Genomic DNA, 17,291 nt, shown 5'->3' with positions numbered 1-17,291 from the left:
TTCACATTTTAATGAGGGTGGAAAACAATAGATCGCCATCGTAATCAATTTTCGCGAATTATCTACTGCTCTTCAGAATTGAATCATTGAAAATAGTGTCAACATTACACCCGGATCAGAGTACGAGGCTTACACCTGTTCCCGAGTGGGCGTTACGATTGCATATCCCGCAGCATTTTCCCGATATTTATTCCCGGTGTTGGTTTCCTTTCCCGCTCTTCCCTGATTTGGACAGCGCGTGCGCGCTAGCCTGCCCGTTCATCATCAGCTGCACTTACCCACCCTGCGTTTGTCTTCCCAGGGGTCCCCCACCCTCCCAACCTTCCTAAACCCCTCCCCTTCCCCACCCTCCATCCCTGCCTCTATCCCGTCCCTCGGGACAGTAAGACCCGCGCGTCATCACACTCCTCCGAAAAGCCCGAAATGGAGTTGGGCTGCCAGTTGCAGGAATCCTCGCCCGGGGGCATCCCCTCTCCCTGCCCCGGTTCGGGACCCAGACTTGACAAGTGACGGGTGTAAAGAGAGTAAAGTTTAGGGATCCTGTCTTCACCTCTTCCTCTTCAATCCATCTCGATCTTTCACCCCTGCTTCTGCCAATAGTCTTCGGCAATTCGTCTCTTGGTATTTTTCAGTGTCTTGTGGCTGTCACTTGCACTTTACTGAGACTTTCTAAATCTTTGATAGCTCTTTGATATTTTTTTCTTTTTCCTCGTTTCATTTTCAGTGTTGGTTGGACGCTGTCTAAGCGTACAAAGAGGCGTTTTAATGTTTATACACTTAAATCCTCAACTTTCAAAACTTTCTCCTGGATTAACCACTCGGACGGCGTTTGTTCACACTGCTGCACAGTCATGTTGTTCCGATGTTTCCTTGACACCAAATGACCCAATGTATTGATATGCACTTATCCATGTTCTTTTCGAAAGACCCTTTTAATGGACAGAGGGGACAAGTGACGCGAAATATTAATATTCGCTAGACAAAAAAAAAACAGACAACATTGTCCTTAGAGCTCAACTAAATAAGTCACACGAGTTAAGGTTGTACTATTTCGCTTCGTTTTAAATCGCGCTGGTAATACCGCTCGTCTGATGACAACTTGTAGGAGACTACGGCGGGCCTAACTTGTTTTCCCATCGTTCGCGTCTCTTCATTTCAATTTCCAGAGTGCAATGACATTGAGCATAATCTTTTTCCCCTCCTTTTTTTTTCAGAGGAAAGGAGGAAAGTGATATAAAGGACAACTTCTCTTCATCTTTTTTTTTCTCTCTTCTCGGACTCTCGGTAGCTAGTGATCCATTAATCTGGATCTAATTGCTTACATTTTATCCGTCCTCACCTGGTCGAAGCTTCTGGTCTGTCGATGCGATAAGTAGGAACGGAAGCAATGACAAGTTATTCCTTGCTTTGACCGCGTTAAATGTTAACAAAAAGACGCGTTTTGCCTTTTGATAAGTTTGAAGAGTGAAGAGATTTTTTTTTTCTTTCAATTTCTTATTTCTAGTTCATCTGTACGTACCTTATGTTTAACGCATAATATCACCAATTACATAGAAGTAGAAAATTCGCATTCAGTTCTATTTGCATGAGGCACGCTCAATTAAATCGTATAGTTTACTTCGAAAGTTTATCATTCGAGGGATAACTACAGGATTGCCATATAAAATGTTCCTATTGGATTAAAGATGACCCTATGGAGGCAAGAAGAGGGATATTAATGTAAAACAGATGAAATCTATCTCTCAACTCTACCGAAATTATCAAGCGGGACGAGCTAAGCTGAGACCTCTCTGACCAACCTGTCATTGGTCCTTTTCTTAGAGGAAGATGATAAAGACTTGAATCGAAATAACTGTTGAATCGGAAACAAGAAGTATGGAATTAACACACACTAATTAAATCTAGCCTGAACGCCGAACTGTAGCTTGTGTCAACTCGGATAAATATTAGGAGCTGTCCTGGTTTAATTCTCCCCTCTCCTATATTTCTCCCTCCCTCCCACCCTCCCTCCCTCCTTTCCTCTATCTATCTCTTCCTCTCTCGTTTCCCGCCCTGCCCTCCTTTACAGATCGTAACCTACACATCTAACAGACGGTCGCTAATCCGCGCCACTGAAAGACACGTCGCATTTTCGAGACTGGTCCGTCGAAGACTCCTGAGGACACATCATATATTTTCCCCCCACCCCGATATCCGAGGCGAAAAGAGAAACTAAGCGTGGTCGACCGAAGTGTGAACGACGCGATGACATCGGGGACGGGTGAGGAATGAACAGATGGTACACCACGAAGAAGTGATCCCTTCTTTATAGCTGGTTATGGTGGTAGAAAGGTAGTGCATTTGGAAGTATCAAGATGCTAATAATTTCAAGGCTCTTCATGAGCGAGGAAAAATAAGAGACCAAGTTCATTGAACCTGGGTTACGAATGGACTGCGTCTATCCACGGCGACTCGCGCCTAGCAGTCAAAACTGATTTTCACATCGTAACCTTGAAGGTCATACATCGCTAACATGGCGTAACATTATTGAAGCATCGTCGTTAATGATGACATATTAGCTATTTATAATGTCAGGTCACAATATTTCTGTAATCTTCTCTTTCTTCTCCTATAACTGGTTGATACCAATTGCTGATTAGTGCTAGTCACCTGGGGCGAACCACGAGGGGTCGGCATCATTCGCCCGTTTTATTGTGTGGGTATATACTGGTATCCTTGGTATTACAGGTAGGTAGTAGGGTTAGCACCCTGCTCTTTGCGATGAATGAATTAAGTGGATTCTTTTACGTGCGTGATTGTGAGCAACTTACACACGGGACCTCCAGTTATTGTCCTATCCGAGGGACAGAAAAATCAACATAATAGTATCCTGTTGAGCCAACAACAGGTTACTGAAGCAGTTGAGAGTGAAAAGTTCACAAATTTAGAGTAAAACTATAGTGTTAACAGCAAGTTTCAAGTGATCAAATAGTCACACAATCATCGAATCCCAGTATTTTGATTTTTCCTCGTAGTCGCATCGCATAATATTATGTATGTTTTGCTAAAACAAGAACAATTGGAGAATCATCCATACAACCCTATAAATATCTTTACATCTCAGTTCATGTAAATAAGTTTGTGATTTATGCACTACGACTCTAAGATAATAAATAAATACTGGATCTCAGATCTATCACAAACATATTTTTTCCTCTCTCTCTGCAACCCGGCAATTTATGAGAACAAGAGCGAAGCTTATTTCAGTTACTTAACTACCATTTCCTTTATCGAAAATTTCTCGAAATGCAGAAATATGGACATGATAATCATGATAATGTGGTTTGTGGTTTGTGTGTGTGTAAGTGTGCCTATGTGTGAATTTTATTGATCTGAGTATTTTGCGTGTGAAAGAGAGAGTACTGAATATATTATAGGTAGCTGAATGTTTTTAGTGTAAACTACATAAGTCACGAACGCGCTGTCAAATATACACATAACAATTATTGTGGTTATTGGAAGAATAATAGCTATTGAAGGAGTCTCAGGGAGTACTATGGATGTTGGGGAAAGGTCGTAAGAGTATAGTAGTAGGAGGAGGAGGAGCAGGTGGATGTGTAAACTGGACACCTGCCCTGGTTTCTTTTCTTTCGTTTGTTGGTGTGCTTTCACATTCTTTCTTTTTTTTAACTTCCGCTCTCGCTTGACCAGAAGAAAATAACAACATTGAGTGGCAAATTCTTCCTGCCAGGCATATTGTAATGCCGAGTGCTACATGGGTCTCCGTGGTGGTCGAATTTCCTCTCCTATGTTTTCGTGGAGGAAAATTTGGACTGGAAGGTGAGAGGTTTCTTTGACGGAACGAAAAATAATTTTCAGACTGTGTAAAAAAAAAGTCCAATCAGTGCACACACTGTGTTCATAATATTATGAAGAGGTGCATTTTGGCACTGAAACAGAAAAACAAAGGAGATGATTTGTCTTTGTAGACATTTTGGGTAAAATCACTAGTTGCAGTTGAAGATTGTGAGGTTTTTAACGTTAATTTCATGTTCATCTCGTACTACATCTAATAGAAAACAGAAAACACTACATCAGAAATAGAAACAATATTTTGACAAGAGACAGCTAGAGCACAACATGAAAACAATAACAATAATATTATTTCAGTATGTGGGGATTAACCATATACCGTTTGATTTTTTGAGATTGATTTCCCGATATTTACAGCTAAAGATAGCTGCAGTAATGCAACAAAAAAAAAAAAAAAAGCCTGGAAAACTGGAAAACTGGAAAGAGCAAAACACACATGAGACATCGAAATATGAGATGGCGAAAGTAAGTGTGGTATACTAAATGCAGACATGAATGTATATGTCTTTATTTACGAGAAAGAGTCCCAAAGATAGGTCGTTCTACGATATATATCAAAAAGGTAAAAAAAAAAGACTTATTGAAGTATGATGGTGTGCCGAGACAGAAGGAAGCAAAATTTCTTTCAATGATAACCTGTAGAGATATCAGTAAATAAGCACGCCATATCACTCACACCTACGTACATTCAGTGCGTGTGCGTATGTTTGTCGGTGTGTTCTGGAGGAAGCGGGTACGAAGTGGCATTATTATTTCGAAATGCATTTGAATGTAATCCAAAGTGATAATCTGAAAAGAGGCTGTGTTATTCGGTGCACTCCGGAGCAGGTTTTGCTCACGGCACCCCGCATTGGCGACACAAAGGGACCATGCAGGCCCTTCTGTGACTCCGAGCTTGAACGGAACAAGAAAACAGAATTTTTTTTTTTCATTTCATTTAGGAGAAGGAAATCGTTTTAGGACAGAAAAGGGGGTGAATACACACAAAAAAAGGTTCTCCGAGAGAAACACTTCGAGAGGTAAACACAAAAGTCCCGCCAGTTATAGCGCCTTGTCGAACAGTGCGTGGTTTTTTTGCTGGAATGTCTAGCTGTGAAATGTGGAAATGCTCCCGTTTGACGGGGGCACAAAGAAGCAATAAACGTGAATGAAGTATTTTGTCAAATGGAAGTGATAAGTGTTAATAATACAGACGATAAATAGAATGGCGCGGGGGATGTCGGTGATATTATTTGGCACATTCTCGGATTTCCATTATTCTGCCCCCTTTGGTGGTGTGCTCTGGATGAGGGTTTTTTTGAGAGAGTTCAAAGTGGCTCTATACATTCGCTGAGAAACCAGCTAGGGTTCTTTCACATGAATGCACCGTGTCTTGGCTATACGTTTTTCCCTTCTCTTCATCTGCGATTGTAGCCAATCGTAGAACATGCAATCTCTGCACCTTCGGAAAACGCCAATTCTGTCTGCAGATACAAGATTATTCTCAATTCCAGGCTGTTATTCCTTTTCATTCATTCTGTGATAATATCATGGAATGATTTAAAACATTTCAGTTTTCACTTCGAAGATACTAAGATCGCAAAAATGATAGTCGTTAACACGATATTACTGATATCATGTCTATAATAGCTTACATGCACGCCTCACAGAATACTTCTCATAGTTCAAAATTCTAGAATGAAATAGTCACAGCTCGAAACCAACTGGAATCAAATTCGTCAGCGTTAAAAAGGAAAAATAAAAGCGTTGAGAAAAAAAAAAAACAACTTTGACCCTATAGATGATCTTTTTCTCGATACAAGCGCGCCCTCAAGTTTGACCCGAATCATTTATCTGGATTTCAGCTGGGTGGGATGCTACGGATCACTAACTGGTGGTCGCCTCATTGTCTATCTTGTCCTCCCTTTGAGTGATCTCGCCATTCATCACACACACACACATACACACATACATACACACACATACACACGTACACCCCTCTCTCTAACACACACACTCACACTCATACACAGACCACAGTGGTAGTAGCATCCTCATTTCAATTTTTGATGGTTCAAGGATCTGGGACTGGGGGTTGTACAATTACAATTGTACTTAATTTCCATTAAAACCATTAACATTTTTTTTTCAAAATATTTACCTGTATATGAACTACTGTTCACTAGGTAAACCCGTGTAAGGTTGGAACTTAACGGTTACATACCACTGGTAATTAGAAAAAACAAACAAACAAACAAACACACATTACAATAAAGAAAGATGTGTTCAAGTTTTAAAAGAAATAAAATTTCACTAACTTTCCAATTAAAGCGCAATGTTCAAAAATTCATTCGATGAATAGAATAAATCCAGAGGGGAGTAGAACCGTATTCTTTTTTTTATTACAATGATAACAAAGTTAGGGAGTTGTGGACTTTTATAGTTCTACAAGTTTCGTTTGTTTGTTTGTTTTTTCTTACAGGTTAATAATGTTAGTCTCAACCACATGCAAGGTTATGGAATATAGCTCAGGTTTTGATATCTTTAGTTTGTACTAGGAAAATGTAAAAAGCCATGCTTATGGTCGATGATACCGTTCAGCAACTGTTAAACCGCCGCCACCACCACCACCACCACCACCACCACCACCAACAACAACAACAACAACAGCAACCACAACAACAACAACAACAACAACAACAACAACAACAACAACAACAGCAACCACAACAACAACAACAACAACAACAACAACAACAACAACAACAACAACAACAAATGATCAGAAGGATACGCGTGCTTCTTCCTGAATTCATATGTGGTATCAGTTTGCTGAAATAACATGATTGGAAATAAAATGATTCATGAATACGTTGTTTGTGGCGAGCGAGAAACTGAGAGTTATTATCTAATCATTAGCTTATCACCCTTACTAATTTTGTTAGTACTTTATGAAGATTATTGCTATTACTGCACGGAGTATTTTCAGAACTGTTGAATTTCTGACATTATTGCTCTTACTTTCGAATGTCTTTGTGAACATATCGAATGATCGTCATTACACCGAATTCGAACCGAATTACACCGAAAATTGAATTCAAGCATCATCAAATTTCTTCTTGCATATTCGGTATGATAAAGTATCAAAGCTAACACTAGATAATGATTACAGACTGTCGCTACATTCCACAGTGGTGTTATCGTCCCTTCTACCATCATTGTCAAAATCATCATCGACATAATATCATCGTCATCATCGTCATGATCATTATCATTGTCAACATCATCTCCGTCATTATCACCACCAACATCATCATTATCTTCATTCATTGTCAACATTTTCATTATCATCATCATCTTCATTGTCATTGTCATCGTCATCGTCATCTTCATTAACGTCATTATGATTATCATTGTCATCATCATAGTTACTATATTATTCGCGTCACCCCCAAATACAAATCTTCGATGTTAAACACCCAACATTTTACTGAAACTTCCTTGTCCCCTGCTTATTGCAAATACAACTGATATTATTCGCAAACTTATTCGTGAAAAACATCAGAAATTGTAGAGTGTGTCAGAGTGTGCAGATAGGCCATCTATCATTCGATGGATTTCGGTCATCATTTTTTTAATTATCTTTATTCTTATCGTTTTTGTTTTTCTTTTTCAATGATTAAGTTTAGTCTCCTGTGATGTCTGTGGTGAGACAGACAACGTTTTCCCGCTCAACAAAGATGTTCCTCCCGCCCCGTGTTCGATGCCATCCTCGACGATTTCTCTCGCCATCATCCGACCGTAACGAACGCGAAAGAAGTGATACATTGGTGTTTACAAACACCCTCTCATAACCCATTCTTCATCCCCAACGAGCCGGCGAGTTTTCCTCGCGTTCGTCACCAATGGACTGTGGTGTATGCATGCGTGCATACAGGAGGGTGGCGTTTGATTGGTATACCTTGCTGGCCGGTCAAACTTGTGCCGGTGTCGTAGGAAATATTGCTCCTCGTCTCAAGCCACAGTCGTTTGGTTGTTTCGAAGTCAATCCAAGCAACTAAAATAGGAGGTTGAGATTACGTCATTAAGCTTCCACTTCTTCTTTAAAAAAAAACCCCGCAAGAACGAGAAAACAAACGAAAAAAAGAAGAAGATATCACATTGCAAAATGATAGATGACGTACGAAGTGTGTGTCAGAAAAACTACCTCCACTTGCAATGATGATGATGATGATATAAACATAACGATAAATAAAATAATCATTGCATTGATATCAATTATAACAATGATACTTCTTGTACTAATATACTTAATCTATTACTCCGTTTCCACGACTATTTATAAAAATGATAATGATGATGATGAGGGTGACAATAGTGATAATTACAACAATATTTATGAGTGTAATAATGCTAATTCATGATGAGTTAAGACTGAGGAAGCAATAACAATGTTAAAACAAACAAAGAAAAGAGTATACCATGGAATAATTAGTTTGCCCGGGGTGATCTGTTTAGTGCAAAATATCAGTCGCCAAGAAAATACTGCATTTATCAGTGCTCCAGATTCCTGGGTAACCATTTGAAGGGTTTGTTTGCAAAAACCGATACGTCCATTTTTGAAGATTTTGAAGTACGATCTCTGTCATAAAGTACTAAATAATACCTTTTAAATGATATATTGGTCACTATACATATAAAGTCGTATTTTTGAAGTTATGGTCAAAAGAAGCAAAAAATTTCTTATTATCCTCTTTATTTTTCTTGACCTCTAATCGCAAATATCTCCATTTGGCAAATATGGACTTATCGGTTTTTGCAAACAAACTCTTCATTTTCTAAACCTTCGTCTGTGGTGAAGGGGACGTGTTTCACGGGAGGACAATTATCTGTGTGCCGGCGACGCAGACGCAACCGTGACGGGGGAAACGCATTTTGATGTCTCGGCATGAGGCGTTATAGAAGCAACATCAATGATACATTTTTTTGTGATGAACATGCATGATGGGGCGCTTGTCAAAATGTTATTCAAGTTTTGGTCTCCCTCAGTAGCTAACAATTCTCATATTAGCCTGCTTTTCAGGCACAGCGAAGACAGGTATATAGGCTGAGGAAAGATTGTGATAGCGTGGCAGGGATGTGCATGTATGTTGAACACATGCGATTTTATGATTAATATTGCTGTTTGTGTGCCGGCGCCGAAGCAAGACTTTTTCTTTTTCATCGAGCAATCGTTCCCGTCATTTGCATTCCTTTGTGATGATTCGCTGATGTTCAATGCCACTACCGGTAAATGGAGCACAAGCGATAATCAATGACAAACGTGTGGGTACCAATAGAAAATAAGCAAATCGATTGAATTACGCACCTTCCTAAGTCCACTCCATTTATACTCCAGAATAATAAAAAAAAAAAATTGAGGCGGGCCTTAAAAACCCATCTACAATCAGCATGACAGGTTCGACATTAAAGGGAAGGTAAACCCAAAGAGCAATGTGGATTGAGTGAAAGCAGCAACATTAGTAGAACACATCAGTGAAAGTTTGAGAAAAATCGGACAATCGATGCAAAAGTTATGAATTTTTAAAGTTTTGGTGTTGGAACCGCTGGATGAGGAGACTACTAGAGGATATGACATATGAGTGGACAACAATACAAAGAAAATATAAAGGATATTCAACAAAAATTCACTTTTCTAGAATTATGAAAGAGCAGTGGACCAACCGCTTTCAGAAAGCAGGGGGAATAATTGCTACCCTTAACATATGTCAATATCAAGTTGATGGAATTTGTAATTTTCATGAAAATTGGATTTTTGTAGTATTTTCTTTATATTTTCTTGATATTGTAGTCCACTCATACGTCATAACCTCTAGTAGTCTCCTCATCCAGCGGTTCCAACACCAAAACTTTAAAAATTCATAACTTTTGCATCGATTGTCCGATTTTCTTCAAACTTTCACTGATGTGTTCTACTGATGTTGCTGCTTTCACTCAATCCACATTGTTCTTGGGGTTTATCTTCCCTTTAATCAAAATACAGCGTGATCAGTCTGTCGCGGTAGTTATGGTGTCTCGTGCGGTCGTCATTCCGGTGAACGGTGCTTCTCGTTGTCGTCAGTCCGATGTCGTGATTTTCTTTGAAGTCTGGCTATGCTGCATGTGTTGGATGCTTGGGCCGTGGATGAAAATCTAAGTCCATTCTCATTTTTTTTTTTGTTTCCATGTTCATTCATCAATCTAGTTCTGTGGTGTCAGGAGTGGGATTTGTTGAAAGAAATAACAACTTGTACACAATCTTTGAGCGGATCTGTGCAATGATATATTTGAAAATAGAAAAATCAACATGATGGCCATGTAACGCTTTAGTCACGTACCTTTTTCTCCACTTTCTCTTGAAGAACTTCGACTTTTTATGTAATGCACAAATTCGGACCGCCTCTCCATGACCTTTCATCATTCACCATTCACATATGGCATTGTTCCAAATATATGCTAATGCTTAATTATTCGAGTCCATCATCATTGATTGCCATTGACCCTTTTGGGACCATTTGTCTTAAGTTCCTTTATGTGAGAGAAACTGAGAATTATCTTGTGCAACTCATGGCCCGAGCAACAATTATGGTCTCGAGTTTCCCTGGCTCGACGAACTAATTGGGGCACGCGTTCAGCCAACTAATCCAACCTGAGCACCTCGAACAAATAAACTGTAAAGATCATAGTATTATACCCTGTCTACCTAGTACACCTCCTGAGCTGAAAGCTGTTCACCGTCAGCGCGGTAAACGCGTGGATAGAAATAATTTTGGCAGGGACGTCTATCCCAACCATCTCACTGTTGATAATGAAATACTTATTTTCATTAAGCTCTGAATTGACGATAACAACATTCATGGAACTTTAAAAAATGTTCTAAATAATTATCAAATATATCGTCACTTAAGACAAATTAAGTGTGTATAGAACAAAAGTATGCACTCTAAAATCATAACGGGAGCATCTTTGAAGGGGCAACTATTCACCTGTCTGGTCTGAAAGGTGCAAAAGTTACACCAGTGAAAGTGCTCCCAGTTTGATAGTGGTAAAGGTGCAAAGTTGAACCCATTTTTTTTTTCTTAGAGTTTGTTAAATGCCATTTCTCTTCTAAAAGCATCTATTCTTGAAGTGTGTCCTGGATCTATGGTATGCGTATGATCTGTGTAAAGAAGCAATGGGGTTGGTTACTCAATACATATCCGAAAGGAGTCACTCGTGCTGTTGCTTCTGTCTTTAACATCTCTTTCCGAAGCAATTACATCTCGGGGGCAACCAAAAGTAACGGAATGGCTGGCGGGTATTTGTCTTTCTTTTGTCGACACACACACTGATGCATTCCTCTGATACCTCCTCATTCATCCCAGGAACCCCCCTAAACAGTCCGCTGACCAACCCAAGAAGTGCAACTCCCCTAAAATCCTCGTCCCACAACGCGAAAATAACTTGTGAAAGAACGTACCAAGGCGGGCTAACAGATTGAAAACAAACGCTTCGTCAACATGACTATATCTCCCCCTCGAGATACTGAAAACATAAAATCATCCTCCCAGATTAGAGGGAAATCCTCTTCAAGAATAGAGAGGGAGAGAAAGAGGAATCGAGAGGGAGAGAAGAATAAAAAAAAAATGAAGCGATCTCGGTATGTAAAATCCGTGTATCAGTGAACAGAACCGTGGCGGCGCATTGGGCTCTTCACCCAGGTTCCAGCGCAAAAGCCAATGGGTGGGACCGAGCGATGGACGGGCGCAGTCATCTACCTTGCGTCATTTACCCTGTAACTTAGGTAAGTCAATACTCGCCACGAGTAGGACGATCTCTCGTTTCACCGTCCAAACACGATCTTGTTTGTCCTGATAACACCAATTCACACGTGCTAAGATTAGCGAAAGCCATGCAACTGAACATTTCCTCGTGATGTATTTGTTCGAGTTTGAACTCTCATCTCCCGCTGGATGGAGAGAGAGGGAAAGAGGAAGAGAAAGAGAGAAAGAAAGACGATAGATAGACACAGAGAAAAAAAAAAAGAAAGAGTTTGTAGTTTGTAAAACCTCACAGAAAACTGTCAACAAGTACAAGTGAGAAAAAAAAAAGTCAGCATGATACCAAGGTAGGAAAATTATTTGATATGACACAAAGAAGCCTGACACAAATCATGGCTAGTGAAAATAATATGCCACGTCGCTGTATACCACAGAAGCTTAGCTTATGGGTGAGGAATCAATGGCAAGAAAAGAATGAGTCCCGAAGTAACGAAAATGATGCAAAATAACGACAAAATCTACACCAATTTGCCGCCCGGCATCACCAGGTACTACTACAATAATCTACATTATAATGCATAAAGCCATACGACATGACCATAGCACCTTCATTAACGGAGTCAAATAACCGAATATCTCACACAATCTGTGAAATATGTGACAAAAGAAACTAAGTAATAAGGGTTTAAAAATATAATGTGTAAAAACGAACCCCGAGCAAACATAAACCTATCATGCCTTTGGCCTTGTATAAACATACAATGTAATTTCAACATTGATAAATACCACAGTTCTTTATTTCTAGAGTTGCTTGAAAAACAACAACACAACAACAACACATTGTTTCATATATTTTTCGTCTTCATCTTAACCTCATGAAGATAACGAATGTATATAATTATAGTATGATATTACAGAATAATGTTATTTATTTATTTACTTTCTTCTTTTTTTTTTTGGGGGGGGGGGGATCATACGAATTATTGTATGATAAGAATAACAAAGTGTTTGCCATGATCAGGTATGCTGATCTTTTTTCCCCATTTTCTCGTGACTTTTTCTTCTATCTACAGTTAAAAAATGTACACAAGCCTACGTCACTTTTAGTAAATCTCTATTATAGATCTTTATGGGCTTTTCAACCTACGGGAGTATGACAAATGCAATATCGTGGACGAAGATGTAGATTTAATTCATACATAGCATACGCCAAGTTTCGTCATATTATAAATCATATGATGGCTTCAAGTGCGCTTTGCGGAAAACGGAATTTTTTAGCATCATCCATCTGGAAATGGATTAGAAATCATGAATTTTATTACCTCACCTCGGCGGTACACCCACGTCCCATGCTTCGGTGAACTAATGAAATTAAGAGGATGCGCCCATGAATATATTGAGCGGTTGTGCAACGCTTAGAGCATCAACTAAACGTTTCCTGCATCTTCCACTTCTTTCATTTTTTATCCAATTTGTCGCAATTCTTTCCTCTATTTTTTTCTCAAGAAAATAATCTATATTACGAATTATTTACATGAAGAAATGCACGCCCGACTAGGCTATTGTGAGTGGGTATGAAATTGATTTTTATTCGATTATGCACGCGGCAAAAAAAATTGGGAATAATTCATTCCATACTTCATGGCAGTCAAGTGAAAATCAGGACCTGGTGGGAAAAGTGATAATCAATCAAAGTACGAGCGACCGTAAAAATGAACAAACTGTTGCATCCAACATTTGTTAATGTACAAGCCTTTGTGATTAATACCCTCGTAGATGACAGGTGAACGAGTATGTTATTATAGTCACCTGTTGTAAAACAAAGCAGAGGTGTGGTTCCTTGGTACGGGGAGGTGACCCTCTCCATCCCCCCCCCCCCCCCCGTTTGTATGAATGCTACTCAATAGAAATATACCCCCTTGCCTCGCTCAGTGATTTCAACAATGTGACCCAGAAATCACGCCTCATTACAACAGAAACTGGTAAGACAGTGGACAGTTTGCATGTTCGTCGCAATACAGGAAAATATGATTTTTTTTTTTCCTCTTTCTTGCTTTCCATTCTCTCTCGGTTCTTTCCGCCTGCCAGATAATCACATCCCGTCGCATGGGAGGAAAAAGGCGAGAACTGTTGCCGATTTCCAGATCTATTCTGCGCAGATCGAAATTAATTTGATAAATCACCGCAGGGTTGAATAAAACATGGAGAAAATTGCGTTACCTGCAATATTCTTTGTTTCTCCCTTGTCTTCCAGTTTTCATGTTCGTCGATGCGTAACAAGGAGGAGGAGGAAGTGGCGAGGGGATGGGGTGGGGTGTCGCGGGTGGGGGAGGGGAGGGGAAGCTGATGGGCGTGAAAGAAAGGAAAGAAAAGAGTGTACATGGGACTAGGAGGTGGACGGGAGATGGGACACATTTCCTGCCCCATAGCAAGAAGACGAAACGACAACAGACTGAAAACGAAGATACGATTTTTTTTAAACACTTACTGTGCCAGTGAGTCATAAATGTGCATGAATTTCACACACATGTCTATGAACAGGCAATAAATGTGGCACGCAGAGAGTTAAGCATGATTCTCTCCACATAACTGTATTAGGAGAACAAGCTCCGCTATCAACAGTTTTCCTCGAGGGTCACCAGTCAGTTTCTGCAGGGCAATGTCGTAACCTTTAAGCTTTATCATTTCTTTTACAGTGTTTAAGGAGCCAGAAGAGGCAATAATGCTGTTCGTAGCATGTATCTACAATGTGAAGGCATGTCCAAGTCGTACATACATTCATTTATATCTTTTTGACGATATATTTCGGTAAAATTGCATATTTATATGTATATATTATATGAAAGAAAGCAATATTCATATCTAAATATATGTTTCATTAATTTCAATGTAGTCCCAACTGATTGATGTTGAGAGAATTCAGTATAATGTCTAAAGGATTAAAGTCATTCATCACTCTTGAGTGTATGTGTTTATCTTAGATTTCTCGATGATGTCTATGACAATTTACACATCATTTATCGTTTACTTAAAAAAGAAACAATAGAAAAATAATATATATCTCGCTGTACCATCAATTGACTATATAATAGTGTATGGAGTGGTGATGTGGTTAAGGACAAAGAACTAGTATACCATGTTGACTATTACAGAATAAGATGGTTGATATGATCTGAAGTAATCTAATATACACAGAGGTCGTTTGGAGGTAAAGTATAGATGACAGGATAGAAAGATAGATAGATAGATAGATAGATAGATGGATAGATAGATAGATAGATAGACAAACAGATAAACATATAGATAGATAGACAAAGAGATAGATAAGTAAATAGATAGAGAGACAAAGAAATATATTGATAAATAGATAGATTAACTGATAGATAGGGCAAGACGCGAATAATTAGGTATACAGGTGAATAGGTGGTTAAGTATATTATAGATAGATAGATAGAGAGATAGAGAGAGAGAGAGAGAGATGGAAAGAATCAAACGAGGAGAGCTGGAAAGAGAGTATGACAGGTAAAGGAAAGAGAAGAGGTGAATGCTGGAGGGAAGATTAAGTCTAATATGAGACCAGATTTCCAGGGCATTACAGAGAATCAATCAGAAATTGCATTTCCCTTATGATGAACTTCGTCATTTCTTTTTTTTTTTTTTCGGAAGCTTTCGATATACCACTAAAAAGAAAAAAAAAAATGAGAATGCCCTTACCTCCAGCTAGCAAGGGAGAAATCGCGCGCGCACACACACACAAATGAGAGCTGCGAGCGATTTCAGGACTCGGACAATTGCTGAATTTGTTTGTGAACATTTGAAAAAATATCTGCCCTAGTTAATTTCTTTCAACTGGCCTGCCTTTTCAAAGCGATATTGGGGCAGAATCTTGATTACTGGGACGGGCTGAACCTGAGAGCCCCAGGGTGATAAGACACTGGGCAGAGAAAGACGGGGAAATAAAAATTCAGGAGGGGGAGGGGGGGGGGGTGGAGACAGAAGGAGCAGGAAAGAGAGAAAGAGATAGATAGATAGAGAGAGAGATGAAGAGATGAAGAGATATTGAGAGAAAAAAGAGGGTTGGGGAGGGGGCTGTTGATATAGATTATAGATCTATCAATCCAAGTGATCGCAATCATCAAATGGGGCCAATAAAAAGCAAAAAATAACAATAATGGTCTCTAAAAATACCCAAATCACAAAGCTCGATATAAACTAAATAGAAGCGTTAAAAGAAAAGAAAAAATATTGATATCCAGGCCTTCTTGTCATATAGCGAGCAGAAAAATGCGTTAAATTCGAATTTCAACTCGATATGTTTAGGGCAGATTCTCGTAATGTCTGTGTCATACGCACAGCGCAAAATTTGTAGAATATAAAAAAAAAAAAAATAGAGGGAAGGGACTTAACGAAGAAATGACAGAAAGAAAGAAAAACAAGACAGACAGACAGACAGACAGAGAGAAGGATATACATAAGTGTGCACATGAATATATGTATTAACAAATGAATAAAAAAGATAAACCATTCTTTTCAATATCAAACGAATTATGACATGTAGATAGATACAGCCACTTAGACACTCGCTCTCACACACACGCATGTATGACAGTGCAAATATGCAGTATCTTGTAAGAAGATAATACTTTAGTGTACAAAAATCAAGCAAGTGTAAGAAAAGTGTCAGAATTATTTTGACGTTCTTCAACTCATTGGACGAAACATTCTCAGGAGAAGTGAATATGCACACCGTTCACTGTTTGCACCGCATTCCAAAGTGGTATACTGCCCTCTATCATCACTCCACGCCAACCATCGTTCTTTGTATGCTGAGCGTCGTCACACTGTGAGTTCCTACATGTTGTCGTTTTGCTTTGGCTGTTATTAACCCTTCTAATCGTTTCCTTTTCATGCAAGATAATGCAAGATACCAATAGCATTGTTCAGAGCTATCAGAAAGACTGTCCGGTCATTAGAATTTTTTTTTTGTTATGTATTCGCTTCGTATGAGTCTTGGGTCTTCTAATTGATTCTAACAAGTGCAACCGTTATGAATACGATTTTTACTGAATATGATTTTCATTTTCATTGTGTTTTTTATATGAAAAAACCCCACAACAAATAAGTGATCAATTCAATTTCTGCTGCTTACGATATGAATGAGAGAGAAAGGAATCTATGGATAAGGATAAGTGAAAATTGTTGTTGCTTTGCAAGCTCACAATCATTTTAATCTTAATATTATTAAACTTGTAATTACTTTTGTACACCACCATTAGCGCAATTTAGCACAGTGCGGCAATAAATGCACTTCTCTCTCTCTCTCGCTTTTTTTTTGGCTGTCAGCGAACGGAACCCTTTTCGAAATCTGACAGAGTGTTAACATTTGGTCTCCGTTAGAATTCAGAGAGGAAGAAAGGGTAAAAAATAAAATAGTGGAGGAAGTTAGAGCGGGGAAAAGTTTGAAAGAAACGGTAAGAATGGCGGAGATATCCTTTCTTCTCTATAGCCACGACTGAAGTGGCGGGGCATATAGTGTTACACGCACTTTCATTTACGCATTGTATCGGCCGTGGGAAAGTTTGGAAAGTGTAAGAAAAGACGGAAAGACTCTCTTCTGCATGCTTGGCCGTGGATTAGCTCACTTTTTTGTTCCTTTTTTTG

Source organism: Diadema setosum, chromosome 9 (assembly GCF_964275005.1).
Source record: "Diadema setosum chromosome 9, eeDiaSeto1, whole genome shotgun sequence".
Classification (NCBI taxonomy): Eukaryota; Metazoa; Echinodermata; class Echinoidea; order Diadematoida; family Diadematidae; genus Diadema; species Diadema setosum.
This window is presented reverse-complemented; position numbering follows the sequence as displayed.